The sequence below is a fragment of the Nothobranchius furzeri genome, chromosome 17 (assembly GCF_043380555.1).
Source record: "Nothobranchius furzeri strain GRZ-AD chromosome 17, NfurGRZ-RIMD1, whole genome shotgun sequence".
NCBI lineage: Eukaryota > Metazoa > Chordata > Actinopteri > Cyprinodontiformes > Nothobranchiidae > Nothobranchius > Nothobranchius furzeri.
The window spans coordinates 8,510,232-8,531,201 of NC_091757.1; positions in this window are offsets into that span (position 1 = coordinate 8,510,232).

Here is a 20,970-nt window from a genome sequence, read left to right on the forward strand (position 1 = left end):
CAAACCATGTCCCAAAGGTCACCGGATCTGGTGTCAATTTAAAGAAGTAGTCCAGTTACACATTTGTGGGCTTATAACTTGGCTTCTGAAAGTCCTAGAGAGGTTAGGTTTGTTTTAGTGTACTCCAATCAAAAGCCCCTACAGCCACGAAAAGGAATGGAGTCATTAGCACTTATGGTTTGTAAATGGCACCCAGAATTATGTTGCACGAAGCACAAGTTCACATCATTCTGGGTTCATTTGTGTGAAAACAAGGTCCAATCAGGCTGAAACGTTACAGGAAGGTAGAATCTATTGAGTTGTAAGTGATCTGAACGTTTCATGATGATAGCACTTTCTTAAGGGGGTCAAACCATGTCCCAAAGGTCACCGGATCTGGTGTCACTTTAAAGAAGTAGTCCAGTTACACATTTGTGGGCTTATAACTTGGCTTCTGAATGTCCTAGAGAGGTCAGGTTTGTTTTAGTGTACTCCAATCAACAGCCCCTACAACCACAAAAAGGAATGGAGACATTAGGACTTATGATTTTTAAATGGCACCCAGAATTATGTTGCACGAAGCACAATTTCACATCATTCTGGGTCCATTTGTGTGAAAACAAGGTCCAATCAGGCTGAAACGTTACAGGAAGGTAGAATCTATTGAGTTGTAAGTGATCTGAATGTTTCATGATGATAGCACTTTACTAAGGGGGTCAAACCATGTCCCAAAGGTCACCGGATCTGGTGTCAATTTAAAGAAGTAGTCCAGTTACACATTTGTGGGCTTATAACTTGGCTTCTGAATGTCCCTGAGAGATCAGGTTTGTTTTAGTATACTACAATCAACAGCCCCTACAACCACAAAAAGGAATGGAGTCATTAGCACTTATGGTTTTTAAATGGCACCCAGAATTATGTTGCACGAAGCACAATTGCACATCATTCTAGGTCCATTTGTGTGAAAACAAGGTCCAATCAGGCTGAAACGTTACAGGAAGGTAGAATCTATTGATTTGTAAGTGATCTGAACGTTTCACGATGATAGCACTTTCCTAAGGGTGTCAAACCATGTCCCAAAGGTCACCGGATCTGGTGTCAATTTAAAGAAGTAGTACAGTTACACATTTGTGGGCTTATAACTTGGCTTCTGAATGTCCTAGAGAGATCAGGTTTGTTTTAGTATACTCCAATCAACAGCCCCTACAACCACAAAAAGGAATGGAGTCATTAGCACTTATGCTTTGTAAATGGCACCCAGAATTATGTTGAACGAAGCACAATTTCACATAATTCTGGGTTCATTTGTGTGAAAACAAGGTCCAATCAGGCTGAAACGTTACAGGAAGGTAGAATCTATTGATTTGTAAGTGATCTGAACGTTTCATGATGATAGCACTTTCCTAAGGGGGTCAAACCATGTCCCAAAGGTCACCGGATCTGGTGTCAATTTAAAGAAGTTGTCCAGTTACACATTTGTGGGCTTATAACTTGGCTTCTGAATGTCCTAGAGCGATCAGGTTTGTTTTAGTGTACTCCAATCAACAGCCCCTACAACCTCAAAAAGGAATGGAGACATTAGCACTTATGGTTTGTAAATGGCACCCAGAATTATGTTGCACGAAGCACAATTTCACATCATTCTGGGTTCATTTGTGTGAAAACAAGGTCCAATCAGGCTGAAACGTTACAGGAAGGTAGAATCTATTGAGTTGTAAGTGATCTGAACGTTTCATGATGATAGCACTTTCCTAAGGGGGTCAAACCATGTCCCAAACGTCACCGGATCTGGTGTCACTTTAAAGAAGTAGTCCAGTTACACATTTGTGGGCTTATAACTTGGCTTCTGAATGTCCTAGAGAGGTCAGGTTTGTTTTATTGTACTCCAATCAACAGCCCCTACAACCACAAAAAGGAATGGAGACATTAGCACTTATGGTTTGTAAATGGCACCCAGAATTATGTTGCACGAAGCACAATTTCACATCATTCTGGGTCCATTTGTGTGAAAACAAGGTCCAATCAGGCTGAAACGCTACAAGAAGGTAGATTCTATTGAGTTGTAATTGATCTGAACGTTTCAAGATGATCGCACATTCCTATAGGGGGTAAAACCATGTCCCAAACGTCACCGGGCCTGGTGTCAATTTAAAGATGTAGTCCAGTTACACCTTTGTGGGCTTATAACTTGGCTTCTGAATGTCCTAGAGAGGTTAGGTTTGTTTTAGTGTACTCCAATCAAAAGCCCCTACAACCACAAAAAGGAATGGAGTCATTAGCACTTATGGTTTGTAAATGGCACCCAGAATTATGTTGCACGAAGCACAATTTCACATCATTCTGGGTTCATTTGTGTTAAAACAAGGTCCAATCAGGCTGAAACGTTACAGGAAGGTAGAATCTATTGAGTTGTAAGTGATCTGAACGTTTCATGATGATAGCACTTTCCTAAGGGGGTCAAACCATGTCCCAAAGGTCACCGGATCTGGTGTCACTTTAAAGAAGTAGTCCAGTTACACATTTGTGGGCTTATAACTTGGCTTCTGAATGTCCTAGAGAGGTCAGGTTTGTTTTATTGTACTCCAATCAACAGCCCCTACAACCACAAAAAGGAATGGAGACATTAGCACTTATGGTTTGTAAATGGCACCCAGAATTATGTTGCACGAAGCACAATTTCACATCATTCTGGGTCCATTTGTGTGAAAACAAGGTCCAATCAGGCTGAAACGTTACAGGAAGGTAGAATCTATTGAGTTGTAAGTGATCTGAACGTTTCATGATGATAGCACTTTCCTAAGGGGGTCAAACCATGTCCCAAAGGTCAACGGATCTGGTGTCACTTTAAAGAAGTAGTCCAGTTACACATTTGTGGGCTTATAACTTGGCTTCTGAATGTCCTAGAGAGGTCAGGTTTGTTTTAGTGTACTCCAATCAACAGCCCCTACAACCACAAAAAGGAATGGAGACATTAGCACTTATGATTTTTAAATGGCACCCAGAATTATGTTGCACGAAGCACAATTTCACATCATTCTGGGTCCATTTGTGTGAAAACAAGGTCCAATCAGGCTGAAACGTTACAGGAAGGTAGAATCTATTGAGTTGTAAGTGATCTGAACGTTTCACGATGATAGCACTTTCCTAAGGGGGTCAAACCATGTCCCAAAGGTCACCGGATCTGGTGTCAATTTAAAGAAGTAGTCCAGTTACACATTTGTGGGCTTATAACTTGGCTTCTGAATGTCCCTGAGAGATCAGGTTTGTTTTAGTATACTCCAATCAACAGCCCCTACAACCACAAAAAGGAATGGAGTCATTAGCACTTATGGTTTGTAAATGGCACCCAGAATTATGTTGCACGAAGCACAATTTCACATCATTCTGGGTTCATTTGTGTGAAAACAAGGTCCAATCAGGCTGAAACGTTACAGGAAGGTAGAATCTATTGAGTTGTAAGTGATCTGAACGTTTCATGATGATAGCACTTTCCTAAGGGGGTCAAACCATGTCCCAAAGGTCACCGGATCTGGTGTCAATTTAAAGTAGTCCAGTTACACATTTGTGGGCTTATAACTTGGCTTCTGAATGTCCTAGAGAGATCAGGTTTGTTTTAATGTACTCCAATCAACTGCCCCTACAACCACAAAAAGGAATGGAGTCATTAGCACTTATGGTTTGTAAATGGCACCCAGAATTATGTTGCACGAAGCACAATTTCACATCATTCTGGGTCCATTTGTGTGAAAACAAGGTCCAATCAGGCTGAAACGCTACAAGAAGGTAGAATCTATTGAGTTGTAAGTGATCTGAACGTTTCATGATGATAGCACTTTCCTAAGGGGGTCAAACCATGTCCCAAAGGTCACCGGATCTGGTGTCAATTTAAAGAAGTAGTCCAGTTACACATTTGTGGGCTTATAACTTGGCTTCTGAAAGTCCTAGAGAGGTTAGGTTTGTTTTAGTGTACTCCAATCAAAAGCCCCTACAGCCACGAAAATGAATGGAGTCATTAGCACTTATGGTTTGTAAATGGCACCCAGAATTATGTTGCACGAAGAACAATTTCACATCATTCTGGGTTCATTTGTGTGAAAACAAGGTCCAATCAGGCTGAAACGTTACAGGAAGGTAGAATCTATTGAGTTGTAAGTGATCTGAACGTTTCATGATGATAGCACTTTCCTAAGGGGGTCAAACCATGTCCCAAAGGTCACCGGATCTGGTGTCACTTTAAAGAAGTAGTCCAGTTACACATTTGTGGGCTTATAACTTGGCTTCTGAATGTCCTAGAGAGGTCAGGTTTGTTTTAGTGTACTCCAATCAACAGCCCCTACAACCACAAAAAGGAATGGAGACATTAGGACTTATGATTTTTAAATGGCACCCAGAATTATGTTGCACGAAGCACAATTTCACATCATTCTGGGTCCATTTGTGTGAAAACAAGGTCCAATCAGGCTGAAACGTTACAGGAAGGTAGAATCTATTGAGTTGTAAGTGATCTGAATGTTTCATGATGATAGCACTTTCCTAAGGGGGTCAAACCATGTCCCAAAGGTCACCGGATCTGGTGTCAATTTAAAGAAGTAGTCCAGTTACACATTTGTGGGCTTATAACTTGGCTTCTGAATGTCCCTGAGAGATCAGGTTTGTTTTAGTATACTCCAATCAACAGCCCCTACAACCACAAAAAGGAATGGAGTCATTAGCACTTATGGTTTTTAAATGGCACCCAGAATTATGTTGCACGAAGCACAATTGCACATCATTCTAGGTCCATTTGTGTGAAAACAAGGTCCAATCAGGCTGAAACGTTACAGGAAGGTAGAATCTATTGATTTGTAAGTGATCTGAACGTTTCACGATGATAGCACTTTCCTAAGGGTGTCAAACCATGTCCCAAAGGTCACCGGATCTGGTGTCAATTTAAAGAAGTAGTACAGTTACACATTTGTGGGCTTATAACTTGGCTTCTGAATGTCCTAGAGAGATCAGGTTTGTTTTAGTATACTCCAATCAACAGCCCCTACAACCACAAAAAGGAATGGAGTCATTAGCACTTATGCTTTGTAAATGGCACCCAGAATTATGTTGAACGAAGCACAATTTCACATAATTCTGGGTTCATTTGTGTGAAAACAAGGTCCAATCAGGCTGAAACGTTACAGGAAGGTAGAATCTATTGATTTGTAAGTGATCTGAACGTTTCATGATGATAGCACTTTCCTAAGGGGGTCAAACCATGTCCCAAAGGTCACCGGATCTGGTGTCAATTTAAAGAAGTAGTCCAGTTACACATTTGTGGGCTTATAACTTGGCTTCTGAATGTCCTATAGAGATCAGGTTTGTTTTAATGTACTCCAATCAACAGCCCCTACAACCACAAAAAGGAATGGAGTCATTAGCACTTATGGTTTTTAAATGGCACCCAGAATTATGTTGCACGAAGCCCAATTTCACATCATTCTGGGTTCATTTGTGTGAAAACAAGGTCCAGTCAGGCTGAAACGTTACAGGAAGGTAGAATCTATTGAGTTGTAAGTGATCTGAACGTTTCATGATGATAGCACTTTCCTAAGGGGGTCAAACCATGTCCCAAAGGTCACCGGATCTGGTGTCACTTTAAAGAAGTAGTCCAGTTACACATTTGTGGGCTTATAACTTGGCTTCTGAATGTCCTAGAGAGGTCAGGTTTGTTTTATTGTACTCCAATCAACAGCCTCTACAACCACAAAAAGGAATGGAGACATTAGCACTTATGGTTTGTAAATGGCACCCAGAATTATGTTGCACGAAGCACAATTTCACATCATTCTGGGTCCATTTGTGTGAAAACAAGGTCCAATCAGGCTGAAACGTTACAGGAAGGTAGAATCTATTGAGTTGTAAGTGATCTGAACGTTTCATGATGATAGCACTTTCCTAAGGGGGTCAAACCATGTCCCAAAGGTCACCGGATCTGGTGTCAATTTAAAGAAGTAGTCCAGTTACACATTTGTGGGCTTCTAACTTGGCTTCTGAATGTCCTAGAGAGATCAGGTTTGTTTTAGTATACTCCAATCAACAGCCCCTACAACCACAAAAAGGATTGGAGTCATTAGCACTTATGCTTTGTAAATGGCACCCAGAATTATGTTGCACGAAGCACAATTTCACATCATTCTGGGTCCATTTGTGTGAAAACAAGGTCCAATCAGGCTGAAACGTTACAGGAAGGTAGAATCTATTGAGTTGTAAGTGATCTGAACGTTTCAAGATGATCGCACATTCCTATAGGGGGTAAAACCATGTCCCAAAGGTCACCGGGCCTGGTGTCACTTTAAAGATGTAGTCCAGTTACACCTTTGTGGGCTTATAACTTGGCTTCTGAATGTCCTAGAGAGGTTAGGTTTGTTTTAGTGTACTCCAATCAAAAGCCCCTACAGCCACAAAAAGGAATGGAGTCATTAGCACTTATGGTTTGTAAATGGCACCCAGAATTATGTTGCACGAAGCACAATTTCACATCATTCTGGGTTCATTTGTGTGAAAACAAGGTCCAATCAGGCTGAAACGTTACAGGAAGGTAGAATCTATTGAGTTGTAAGTGATCTGAACGTTTCATGATGATAGCACTTTCCTAAGGGGGTCAAACCATGTCCCAAAGGTCACCGGATCTGGTGTCACTTTAAAGAAGTAGTCCAGTTACACATTTGTGGGCTTATAACTTGGCTTCTGAATGTCCTAGAGAGGTCAGGTTTGTTTTAGTGTACTCCAATCAACAGCCCCTACAACCACAAAAAGGAATGGAGACATTAGCACTAATGATTTTTAAATGGCACCCAGAATTATGTTGCACGAAGCCCTTCTTGTAACGTTTCAGCCTGATTGGACCTTGTTTTCACACAAATGGACCCAGAATGATGTGAAATTGTGCTTCGTGCAACATAATTCTGGGTGCCATTTACAAACCATAAGTGCTAATGTCTCCATTCCTTTTTGTGGTTGTAGAGGCTGTTGATTGGAGTACAATAAAACAAACCTGACCTCTCTAGGACATTCAGAAGCCAAGTTATAAGCCCACAAATGTGTAACTGGACTACTTCTTTAAAGTGACACCAGATCCGGTGACCTTTGGGACATGGTTTGACCCCCTTAGGAAAGTGCTATCATCATGAAACGTTCAGATCACTTACAACTCAATAGATTCTACCTTCCTGTAACGTTTCAGCCTGATTGGACCTTGTTTTCACACAAATGAACCCAGAATGATGTGAAATTGTGCTTCGTTCAACATAATTCTGGGTGCCATTTACAAAGCATAAGTGCTAATGACTCCATTCCTTTTTGTGGTTGTAGGGGCTGTTGATTGGAGTATACTAAAACAAACCTGATCTCTCTAGGACATTCAGAAGCCAAGTTATAAGCCCACAAATGTGTAACTGTACTACTTCTTTAAATTGACACCAGATCCGGTGACCTTTGGGACATGGTTTGACACCCTTAGGAAAGTGCTATCATCGTGAAACGTTCAGATCACTTACAACTCAATAGATTCTACCTTCCTGTAACGTTTCAGCCTGATTGGACCTTGTTTTCACACAAATGGACCTAGAATGATGTGCAATTGTGCTTCGTGCAACATAATTCTGGGTGCCATTTAAAAACCATAAGTGCTAATGACTCCATTCCTTTTTGTGGTTGTAGGGGCTGTTGATTGGAGTATACTAAAACAAACCTGATCTCTCAGGGACATTCAGAAGCCAAGTTATAAGCCCACAAATGTGTAACTGGACTACTTCTTTAAATTGACACCAGATCCGGTGACCTTTGGGACATGGTTTGACCCCCTTAGGAAAGTGCTATCATCATGAAACATTCAGATCACTTACAACTCAATAGATTCTACCTTCCTGTAACGTTTCAGCCTGATTGGACCTTGTTTTCACACAAATGGACCCAGAATGATGTGAAATTGTGCTTCGTGCAACATAATTCTGGGTGCCATTTAAAAATCATAAGTCCTAATGTCTCCATTCCTTTTTGTGGGTGTAGGGGCTGTTGATTGGAGTACACTAAAACAAACCTGACCTCTCTAGGACATTCAGAAGCCAAGTTATATGCCCACAAATGTGTAACTGGACTACTTCTTTAAAGTGACACCAGATCCGGTGACCTTTGGGACATGGTTTGACCCCCTTAGGAAAGTGCTATCATCATGAAACGTTCAGATCACTTACAACTCAATAGATTCTACCTTCCTGTAACGTTTCAGCCTGATTGGACCTTGTTTTCATACAAATGAACCCAGAATGATGTGAAATTGTGCTTCGTGCAACATAATTCTGGGTGCCATTTACAAACCATAAGTGCTAATGACTCCATTCCTTTTCGTGGCTGTAGGGGCTTTTGATTGGAGTACACTAAAACAAACCTAACCTCTCTAGGACTTTCAGAAGCCAAGTTATAAGCCCACAAATGTGTAACTGGACTACTTCTTTAAATTGACACCAGATCCGGTGACCTTTGGGACATGGTTTTACCCCCTATAGGAATGTGCGATCATCTTGAAACGTTCAGATCACTTACAACTCAATAGAATCTACCTTCTTGTAGCGTTTCAGCCTGATTGGACCTTGTTTTCACACAAATGGACCCAGAATGATGTGAAATTGTGCTTCGTGCAACATAATTCTGGGTGCCGTTTACAAACCATAAGTGCTAATGTCTCCATTCCTTTTTGTGGCTGTAGGGGCTGTTGATTGGAGTACAATAAAACAAACCTGACCTCTCTAGGACATTCAGAAGCCAAGTTATAAGCCCACAAATGTGTAACAGGACTACTTCTTTAAAGTGACACCAGATCCGGAGACCTTTGGGACATGGTTTGACCCCCTTAGGAAAGTGCTATCATCATGAAACGTTCAGATCACTTACAACTCAATAGATTCTACCTTCCTGTAACGTTTCAGCCTGATTGGACCTTGTTTTCACACAAATGAACCCAGAATGATGTGAAATTGTGCTTCGTGCAACATAATTCTGGGTGCCATTTAAAAACCATAAGTGCTAATGTCTCCATTCCTTTTTGTGGTTGTAGGGGCTGTTGATTGGAGTACACTAAAACAAACCTGATCTTTCTAGGACATTCAGAAGCCAAGTTATAAGCCCACAAATGTGTAACTGGACTACTTCTTTAAATTGACACCAGATCCGGTGACCTTTGGGACATGGTTTGACCCCCTTTGGAAAGTGCTATCATCATGAAACGTTCAGATCACTTACAACTCAATAGATTCTACCTTCCTGTAACGTTTCAGCCTGATTGGACCTTGTTTTCACACAAATGAACCCAGAATGATGTGAAATTGTGCTTCGTGCAACATAATTCTGGGTGCCATTTACAAACCATAAGTGCTTATGACTCCATTCCTTTTTGTGGTTGTAGGGGCTGTTGATTGGAGTACATTAAAACAAACCTGATCTCTCTAGGACATTCAGAAGCCAAGTTATAAGCCCACAAATGTGTAACTGGACTACTTCTTTAAATTGACACCAGATCTGGTGACCTTTGGGACATGGTTTGACCCCCTTAGGAAAGTGCTATCATCATGAAACGTTCAGATCACTTACAACTCAATAGATTCTACCTTCCTGTAACGTTTCAGCCTGACTGGACCTTGTTTTCACACAAATGAACCCAGAATGATGTGAAATTGTGCTTCGTGCAACATAATTCTGGGTGCCATTTAAAAACCATAAGTGCTAATGTCTCCATTCCTTTTTGTGGTTGTAGGGGCTGTTGATTGGAGTACACTAAAACAAACCTGATCGCTCTAGGACATTCAGAAGCCAAGTTATAAGCCCACAAATGTGTAACTGGACAACTTCTTTAAATTGACACCAGATCCGGTGACCTTTGGGACATGGTTTGACCCCCTTAGGAAAGTGCTATCATCATGAAACGTTCAGATCACTTACAACTCAATAGATTCTACCTTCCTGTAACGTTTCAGCCTGACTGGACCTTGTTTTCACACAAATGAACCCAGAATGATGTGAAATTGGGCTTCGTGCAACATAATTCTGGGTGCCATTTAAAAACCATAAGTGGTAATGACTCCATTCCTTTTTGTGGTTGTAGGGGCTGTTGATTGGAGTATACTAAAACAAACCTGATCTCTCTAGGACATTCAGAAGCCAAGTTATAAGCCCACAAATGTGTAACTGGACTACTTCTTTAAAGTGACACCAGATCCGGTGACCTTTGGGACATGGTTTGACCCCCTTAGGAAATAGATTCTACCTTCCTGTAACGTTTCAGCCTGATTGGACCTTGTTTTCACACAAATGAACCCAGAATGATGTGAAATTGTGCTTCGTGCAACATAATTCTGGGTGCCATTTAAAAACCATAAGTGCTAATGTCTCCATTCCTTTTTGTGGTTGTAGGGGCTGTTGATTGGAGTACACTAAAACAAACCTGATCGCTCTAGGACATTCAGAAGCCAAGTTATAAGCCCACAAAGGTGTAACTGGACTACTTCTTTAAAGTGACACCAGGCCCGGTGACCTTTGGGACATGGTTTGACCCCCTATAGGATTGTTCGATCATCATGAAACGTTCAGATCACTTACAACTCAATAGATTCTACCTTCTTGTAACGTTTCAGCCTGATTGGACCTTGTTTTCACACAAATGAACCCAGAATGATGTGAAATTGTGCTTCGTGCAACATAATTCTGGGTGCCATTTACAAACCATAAGTGCTAATGACTCCATTCCTTTTTGTGGTTGTAGGGGCTGTTTATTGGAGTACACTAAAACAAACCTGACCTCTCTAGGAAATTCAGAAGCCAAGTTATAAGCCCACAAAGGTGTAACTGGACTACTTCTTTAAAGTGACACCAGGCCCGGTGACCTTTGGGACATGGTTTAACCCCCTATAGGAATGTGCGATCATCATTAAACGTTCAGATCACTTACAACTCAATAGATTCTACCTTCTTGTAACGTTTCAGCCTGATTGGACCTTGTTTTCACACAAATGAACCCAGAATGATGTGAAATTGTGCTTCTTGCAACATAATTCTGGGTGCCATTTACAAACCATAAGTGCTAATGACTCCATTCCTTTTTGTGGTTGTAGGGGCTGTTGATTGGAGTACACTAAAACAAACCTGATCTCTCTAGGACATTCAGAAGCCAAGTTATAAGCCCACAAATCTGTAACTGGACTATTTCTTTAAATTGACACCAGATCCGGTGAACTTTGGGACATGGTTTGACCCCCTTAGGAAAGTGCTATCATCGTGAAACGTTCAGATCACTTACAACTCAATAGATTCTACCTTCCTGTAACGTTTCAGCCTGATTGGACCTTGTTTTCACACAAATGAACCCAGAATGATGTGAAATTGTGCTTCGTGCAACATAATTCTGGGTGCCATTTAAAAACCATAAGTGCTAATGACTCCATTCCTTTTTGTGGTTGTAGGGGCTGTTGATTGGAGTATACTAAAACAAACCTGATCTCTCTAGGACATTCAGAAGCCAAGTTATAAGCCCACAAATGTGTAACTGGACTACTTCTTTAAATTGACACCAGATCCGGTGACCTTTGGGACATGGTTTGACCCCCTTAGGAAAATGCTATCATCATGAAACGTTCAGATCACTTACAACTCAATAGATTCTACCTTCCTGTAACGTTTCAGCCTGATTGGACCTTGTTTTCATACAAATGGACCCAGAATGATGTGAAATTGTGCTTCGTGCAACATAATTCAGGGTGCCATTTACAAACCATAAGTGCTAATGACTCCATTCCTTTTTGTGGTTGTAGGGGCTGTTTATTTGAGTACACTTAAACAAACCTGACCTCTCTAGGACATTCAGAAGCCAAGTTATAAGCCCACAAAGGTGTAACTGGACTACTTCTTTAAATTGACACCAGATCCGGTGACCTTTGGGACATGGTTTGACCCCCTTAGGAAAATGCTATCATCATGAAACGTTCAGATCACTTACAACTCAATAGATTCTATCTTCCTGTAACGTTTCAGCCTGATTGGACCTTGTTTTCATACAAATGGACCCAGAATGATGTGAAATTGTGCTTCGTGCAACATAATTCAGGGTGCCATTTACAAACCATAGGTGCTAATGACTCCATTCCTTTTTGAGGTTGTAGGGGCTGTTTATTGGAGTACACTTAAACAAACCTGACCTCTCTAGGACATTCAGAAGCCAAGTTATAAGCCCACAAAGGTGTAACTGGACTACTTCTTTAAAGTGACACCAGGCCCGGTGACATTTGGGACATGGTTTGACCCCCTATAGGAATGTGCGATCATCATGAAACGTTCAGATCACTTACAACTCAATAGATTCTACCTTCTTGTAACGTTTCAGCCTGATTGGACCTTGTTTTCACACAAATGGACCCAGAATGATGTGAAATTGTGCTTTGTGCAACATAAATCTGGGTGCCATTTACAAACCATAAGTGCTAATGACTCCATTCCTTTTTGTGGTTGTAGGGACTGTTGATTGGAGTACACTAAAACAAACCTGACCTCTCTAGGACATTCAGAAGCCAAGCTATAAGCCCACAAATGTGTAACTGGACTACTTCTTTAAAGTGACACCAGATCCGGTGACCTTTGGGACATGGTTTGACCCCCTTAGGAAAGTGCTATCATCATGAAACGTTCAGATCACTTACAACTCAATAGATTCTACCTTCCTGTAACGTTTCAGCCTGATTGGACCTTGTTTTCACACAAATGAACCCGGAATGATGTGAAATTGTGCTTCGTGCAACATAATTCTGGGTGCCATTTACAAACCATAAGTGGTAATGACTCCATTCCTTTTTGTGGTTGTAGGGGCTGTTGATTGGAGTACACTAAAACAAACCTAACCTCTCTAGGACATTCAGAAGCCAAGTTATAAGCCCACAAATGTGTAACTGGACTACTTCTTTAAATTGACACCAGATCCGGTGACCTTTGGGACATGGTTTTACCCCCTTAGGAAAGTGCAATCATCATGAAACGTTCAGATCACTTACAACTCAATAGATTCTACCTTCCTGTAACGTTTCAGCCTGATTGGACCTTGTTTTCACACAAATGAACCCAGAATGATGTGAAATTGTGCTTCGTGCAACATAATTCTGGGTGCCATTTAAAAACCATAAGTGCTAATGACTCCATTCCTTTTTGTGGTTGTAGAGGCTGTTGATTGGAGTACCGTAAAACAAACCTGATCTCTCTAGGACATTCAGAAGCCAAATTATAAGCCCACAAAGGTGTAACTGGACTACTTCTTTAAATTGACACCAGATCCGGTGACATTTGGGACATGGTTTGACCCCCTTAGGAAAGTGCTATCATCATGAAACGTTCAGATCACTTACAACTCAATAGATTCTACCTTCCTGTAACGTTTCAGCCTGATTGGACCTTGTTTTCACACAAATGAACCCAGAATGATGTGAAATTGTGCTTCGTGCAACATAATTCTGGGTGCCATTTAAAAACCATAAGTGCTAATGTCTCCATTCCTTTTTGTGGTTGTAGGGGCTGTTGATTGGAGTACACTAAAACAAACCTGACCTCTCTAGGACATTCAGAAGCCAAGTTATAAGCCCACAAATGTGTAACTGGACTACTTCTTTAAATTGACACCAGATCCGGTGACCTTTGGGACATGGATTGACCCCCTTAGGAAAGTGCTATCATCATGAAACGTTCAGATCACTTACAACTCAATAGATTCTACCTTCCTGTAACATTTCAGCCTGATTGGACCTTGTTTTCACACAAATGAACCCAGAATGATGTGAAATTGTGCTTCGTGCAACATAATTCTGGGTGCCATTTACAAACCATAAGTGCTAATGACTCCATTCCTTTTTGTGGTTGTAGGGGCTTTTGATTGGAGTACACTAAAACAAACCTAACCTCTCTAGGACATTCAGAAGCCAAGTTATAAGCCCACAAAGGTGTAACTGGACTACATCTTTAAAGTGACACCAGGCCCGGTGAACTTTGGGACATGGTTTTACCCCCTATAGGAATGTGCGATCATCTTGAAACGTTCAGATCACTTACAACTCAATAGATTCTACCTTCTTGTAGCGTTTCAGCCTGATTGGACCTTGTTTTCACACAAATGGACCCAGAATGATGTGAAATTGTGCTTCGTGCAACATAATTCTGGGTGCCATTTACAAACCATAAGTGCTAATGTCTCCATTCCTTTTTGTGGTTGTAGGGGCTGTTGATTGGAGTACAATAAAAAAAAACCTGACCTCTCTAGGACATTCAGAAGCCAAGTTGTAAGCCCACAAATGTGCAACTGGACTACTTCTTTAAAGTGACACCAGATCCGGTGACCTTTGGGACATGGTTTGACCCCCTTAGGAAAGTGCTATCATCATGAAACGTTCAGATCACTTACAACTCAATAGATTCTACCTTCCTGTAACATTTCAGCCTGATTGGACCTTGTTTTCACACAAATGAACCCAGAATGATGTGAAATTGTGCTTCGTGCAACATAATTCTGGGTGCCATTTAAAAACCATAAGTGCTAATGTCTCCATTCCTTTTTGTGGTTGTAGGGGCTGTTGATTGGAGTACACTAAAACAAACCTGATCTCTCTAGGACATTCCGAAGCCAAGTTATAAGCCCACAAATGTGTAACTGGACAACTTCTTTAAATTGACACCAGATCCGGTGACCTTTGGGACATGGTTTGACCCCCTTAGGAAAGTGCTATCATCATGAAACGTTCAGATCACTTACAACTCAATAGATTCTACCTTCCTCTAACGTTTCAGCCTGACTGGACCTTGTTTTCACACAAATGAACCCAGAATGATGTGAAATTGGGCTTCGTGCAACATAATTCTGGGTGCCATTTAAAAACCATAAGTGCTAATGACTCCATTCCTTTTTGCGGTTTTAGGGGCTGTTGATTGGAGTACACTAAAACAAACCTGATCTCTCTAGGACATTCAGAAGCCAAGTTATAAGCCCACAAATGTGTAACTGGACTACTTTAAATTGACACCAGATCCGGTGACCTTTGGGACATGGTTTGACCCCCTTAGGAAAGTGCTATCATCATGAAACGTTCAGATCACTTACAACTCAATAGATTCTACCTTCTTGTAGCGTTTCAGCCTGATTGGACCTTATTTTCACACAAATGGACCCAGAATGATGTGAAATTGTGCTTCGTGCAACATAATTCTGGGTGCCATTTACAAACCATAAGTGCTAATGACTCCATTACTTTTTGTGGTTGTAGGGGCTGTTGATTGGAGTACATTAAAACAAACCTGATCTCTATAGGACATTCAGAAGCCAAGTTATAAGCCCACAAATGTGTAACTGGACTACTTCTTTAAATTGACACCAGATCCGGTGACCTTTGGGACATGGTTTGACCCCCTTAGTAAAGTGCTATCATCATGAAACGTTCAGATCACTTACAACTCAATAGATTCTACCTTCCTGTAACGTTTCAGCCTGATTGGACCTTGTTTTCACACAAATGAACCCAGAATTATGTGAAATTGTGCTTCGTTCAACATAATTCTGGGTGCCATTTACAAAGCATAAGTGCTAATGACTCCATTCCTTTTTGTGGTTGTAGGGGCTGTTGATTGGAGTATACTAAAACAAACCTGATCTCTCTAGGACATTCAGAAGCCAAGTTATAAGCCCACAAATGTGTAACTGGACTATTTCTTTAAATTGACACCAGATCCGGTGAACTTTGGGACATGGTTTGACCCCCTTAGGAAAGTGCTATCATCGTGAAACGTTCAGATCACTTACAACTCAATAGATTCTACCTTCCTGTAACGTTTCAGCCTGATTGGACCTTGTTTTCACACAAATGAACCCAGAATGATGTGAAATTGTGCTTCGTGCAACATAATTCTGGGTGCCATTTAAAAACCATAAGTGCTAATGACTCCATTCCTTTTTGTGGTTGTAGGGGCTGTTGATTGGAGTATACTAAAACAAACCTGATCTCTCTAGGACATTCAGAAGCCAAGTTATAAGCCCACAAATGTGTAACTGGACTACTTCTTTAAATTGACACCAGATCCGGTGACCTTTGGGACATGGTTTGACCCCCTTAGGAAAATGCTATCATCATGAAACGTTCAGATCACTTACAACTCAATAGATTCTACCTTCCTGTAACGTTTCAGCCTGATTGGACCTTGTTTTCATACAAATGGACCCAGAATGATGTGAAATTGTGCTTCGTGCAACATAATTCAGGGTGCCATTTACAAACCATAAGTGCTAATGACTCCATTCCTTTTTGTGGTTGTAGGGGCTGTTTATTTGAGTACACTTAAACAAACCTGACCTCTCTAGGACATTCAGAAGCCAAGTTATAAGCCCACAAAGGTGTAACTGGACTACTTCTTTAAATTGACACCAGATCCGGTGACCTTTGGGACATGGTTTGACCCCCTTAGGAAAATGCTATCATCATGAAACGTTCAGATCACTTACAACTCAATAGATTCTATCTTCCTGTAACGTTTCAGCCTGATTGGACCTTGTTTTCATACAAATGGACCCAGAATGATGTGAAATTGTGCTTCGTGCAACATAATTCAGGGTGCCATTTACAAACCATAGGTGCTAATGACTCCATTCCTTTTTGAGGTTGTAGGGGCTGTTTATTGGAGTACACTTAAACAAACCTGACCTCTCTAGGACATTCAGAAGCCAAGTTATAAGCCCACAAAGGTGTAACTGGACTACTTCTTTAAAGTGACACCAGGCCCGGTGACATTTGGGACATGGTTTGACCCCCTATAGGAATGTGCGATCATCATGAAACGTTCAGATCACTTACAACTCAATAGATTCTACCTTCTTGTAACGTTTCAGCCTGATTGGACCTTGTTTTCACACAAATGGACCCAGAATGATGTGAAATTGTGCTTTGTGCAACATAAATCTGGGTGCCATTTACAAACCATAAGTGCTAATGACTCCATTCCTTTTTGTGGTTGTAGGGACTGTTGATTGGAGTACACTAAAACAAACCTGACCTCTCTAGGACATTCAGAAGCCAAGCTATAAGCCCACAAATGTGTAACTGGACTACTTCTTTAAAGTGACACCAGATCCGGTGACCTTTGGGACATGGTTTGACCCCCTTAGGAAAGTGCTATCATCATGAAACGTTCAGATCACTTACAACTCAATAGATTCTACCTTCCTGTAACGTTTCAGCCTGATTGGACCTTGTTTTCACACAAATGAACCCGGAATGATGTGAAATTGTGCTTCGTGCAACATAATTCTGGGTGCCATTTACAAACCATAAGTGGTAATGACTCCATTCCTTTTTGTGGTTGTAGGGGCTGTTGATTGGAGTACACTAAAACAAACCTAACCTCTCTAGGACATTCAGAAGCCAAGTTATAAGCCCACAAATGTGTAACTGGACTACTTCTTTAAATTGACACCAGATCCGGTGACCTTTGGGACATGGTTTTACCCCCTTAGGAAAGAGCAATCATCATGAAACGTTCAGATCACTTACAACTCAATAGATTCTACCTTCCTGTAACGTTTCAGCCTGATTGGACCTTGTTTTCACACAAATGAACCCAGAATGATGTGAAATTGTGCTTCGTGCAACATAATTCTGGGTGCCATTTAAAAACCATAAGTGCTAATGACTCCATTCCTTTTTGTGGTTGTAGAGGCTGTTGATTGGAGTACCGTAAAACAAACCTGATCTCTCTAGGACATTCAGAAGCCAAATTATAAGCCCACAAAGGTGTAACTGGACTACTTCTTTAAATTGACACCAGATCCGGTGACATTTGGGACATGGTTTGACCCCCTTAGGAAAGTGCTATCATCATGAAACGTTCAGATCACTTACAACTCAATAGATTCTACCTTCCTGTAACGTTTCAGCCTGATTGGACCTTGTTTTCACACAAATGAACCCAGAATGATGTGAAATTGTGCTTCGTGCAACATAATTCTGGGTGCCATTTAAAAACCATAAGTGCTAATGTCTCCATTCCTTTTTGTGGTTGTAGGGGCTGTTGATTGGAGTACACTAAAACAAACCTGACCTCTCTAGGACATTCAGAAGCCAAGTTATAAGCCCACAAATGTGTAACTGGACTACTTCTTTAAATTGACACCAGATCCGGTGACCTTTGGGACATGGATTGACCCCCTTAGGAAAGTGCTATCATCATGAAACGTTCAGATCACTTACAACTCAATAGATTCTACCTTCCTGTAACATTTCAGCCTGAATGGACCTTGTTTTCACACAAATGAACCCAGAATGATGTGAAATTGTGCTTCGTGCAACATAATTCTGGGTGCCATTTACAAACCATAAGTGCTAATGACTCCATTCCTTTTTGTGGTTGTAGGGGCTTTTGATTGGAGTACACTAAAACAAACCTAACCTCTCTAGGACATTCAGAAGCCAAGTTATAAGCCCACAAAGGTGTAACTGGACTACATCTTTAAAGTGACACCAGGCCCGGTGAACTTTGGGACATGGTTTTACCCCCTATAGGAATGTGCGATCATCTTGAAACGTTCAGATCACTTACAACTCAATAGATTCTACCTTCTTGTAGCGTTTCAGCCTGATTGGACCTTGTTTTCACACAAATGGACCCAGAATGATGTGAAATTGTGCTTCGTGCAACATAATTCTGGGTGCCATTTACAAACCATAAGTGCTAATGTCTCCATTCCTTTTTGTGGTTGTAGGGGCTGTTGATTGGAGTACAATAAAAAAAAACCTGACCTCTCTAGGACATTCAGAAGCCAAGTTGTAAGCCCACAAATGTGCAACTGGACTACTTCTTTAAAGTGACACCAGATCCGGTGACCTTTGGGACATGGTTTGACCCCCTTAGGAAAGTGCTATCATCATGAAACGTTCAGATCACTTACAACTCAATAGATTCTACCTTCCTGTAACGTTTCAGCCTGATTGGACCTTGTTTTCACACAAATGAACCCAGAATGATGTGAAATTGTGCTTCGTGCAACATAATTCTGGGTGCCATTTAAAAACCATAAGTGCTAATGTCTCCATTCCTTTTTGTGGTTGTAGGGGCTGTTGATTGGAGTACACTAAAACAAACCTGATCTCTCTAGGACATTCCGAAGCCAAGTTATAAGCCCACAAATGTGTAACTGGACAACTTCTTTAAATTGACACCAGATCCGGTGACCTTTGGGACATGGTTTGACCCCCTTAGGAAAGTGCTATCATCATGAAACGTTCAGATCACTTACAACTCAATAGATTCTACCTTCCTCTAACGTTTCAGCCTGACTGGACCTTGTTTTCACACAAATGAACCCAGAATGATGTGAAATTGGGCTTCGTGCAACATAATTCTGGGTGCCATTTAAAAACCATAAGTGCTAATGACTCCATTCCTTTTTGCGGTTTTAGGGGCTGTTGATTGGAGTACACTAAAACAAACCTGATCTCTCTAGGACATTCAGAAGCCAAGTTATAAGCCCACAAATGTGTAACTGGACTACTTTAAATTGACACCAGATCCGGTGACCTTTGGGACATGGTTTGACCCCCTTAGGAAAGTGCTATCATCATGAAACGTTCAGATCACTTACAACTCAATAGATTCTACCTTCTTGTAGCGTTTCAGCCTGATTGGACCTTGTTTTCACACAAATGGACCCAGAATGATGTGAAATTGTGCTTCGTGCAACATAATTCTGGGTGCCATTTACAAACCATAAGTGCTAATGACTCCATTACTTTTTGTGGTTGTAGGGGCTGTTGATTGGAGTACATTAAAACAAACCTGATCTCTATAGGACATTCAGAAGCCAAGTTATAAGCCCACAAATGTGTAACTGGACTACTTCTTTAAATTGACACCAGATCCGGTGACCTTTGGGACATGGTTTGACCCCCTTAGTAAAGTGCTATCATCATGAAACGTTCAGATCACTTACAACTCAATAGATTCTACCTTCCTGTAACGTTTCAGCCTGATTGGACCTTGTTTTCACACAAATGAACCCAGAATTATGTGAAATTGTGCTTCGTTCAACATAATTCTGGGTGCCATTTACAAAGCATAAGTGCTAATGACTCCATTCCTTTTTGTGGTTGTAGGGGCTGTTGATTGGAGTATACTAAAACAAACCTGATCTCTCTAGGACATTCAGAAGCCAAGTTATAAGCCCACAAATGTGTAACTGGACTACTTCTTTAAATTGACACCAGATCCGGTGACCTTTGGGACATGGTTTGACCCCCTTAGGAATGTGCGATCATCATGAAACGTTCAGATCACTTACAACTCAATAGATTCTACCTTCTTGTAACGTTTCAGCCTGATTGGACCTTGTTTTCACACAAATGGACCCAGAATGATGTGAAATTGTGCTTTGTGCAACATAAATCTGGGTGCCATTTACAAACCATAAGTGCTAATGACTCCATTCCTTTTTGTGGTTGTAGGGACTGTTGATTGGAGTACACTAAAACAAACCTGACCTCTCTAGGACATTCAGAAGCCAAGCTATAAGCCCACAAATGTGTAACTGGACTACTTCTTTAAAGTGACACCAGATCCGGTGACCTTTGGGACACGGTTTGACCCCCTTAGGAAAGTGCTATCATCATGAAACGTTCAGATCACTTACAACTCAATAGATTCTACCTTCCTGTAACGTTTCAGCCTGATTGGACCTTGTTTTCACACAAATGAACCCGGAATGATGTGAAATTGTGCTTCGTGCAACATAATTCTGGGTGCCATTTACAAACCATAAGTGCTAATGACTCCATTCCTTTTTGTGGTTGTAGGGGCTGTTGATTGGAGTACACTAAAACAAACCTAACCTCTCTAGGACATTCAGAAGCCAAGTTATAAGCCCACAAATGTGTAACTGGACTACTTCTTTAAATTGACACCAGATCC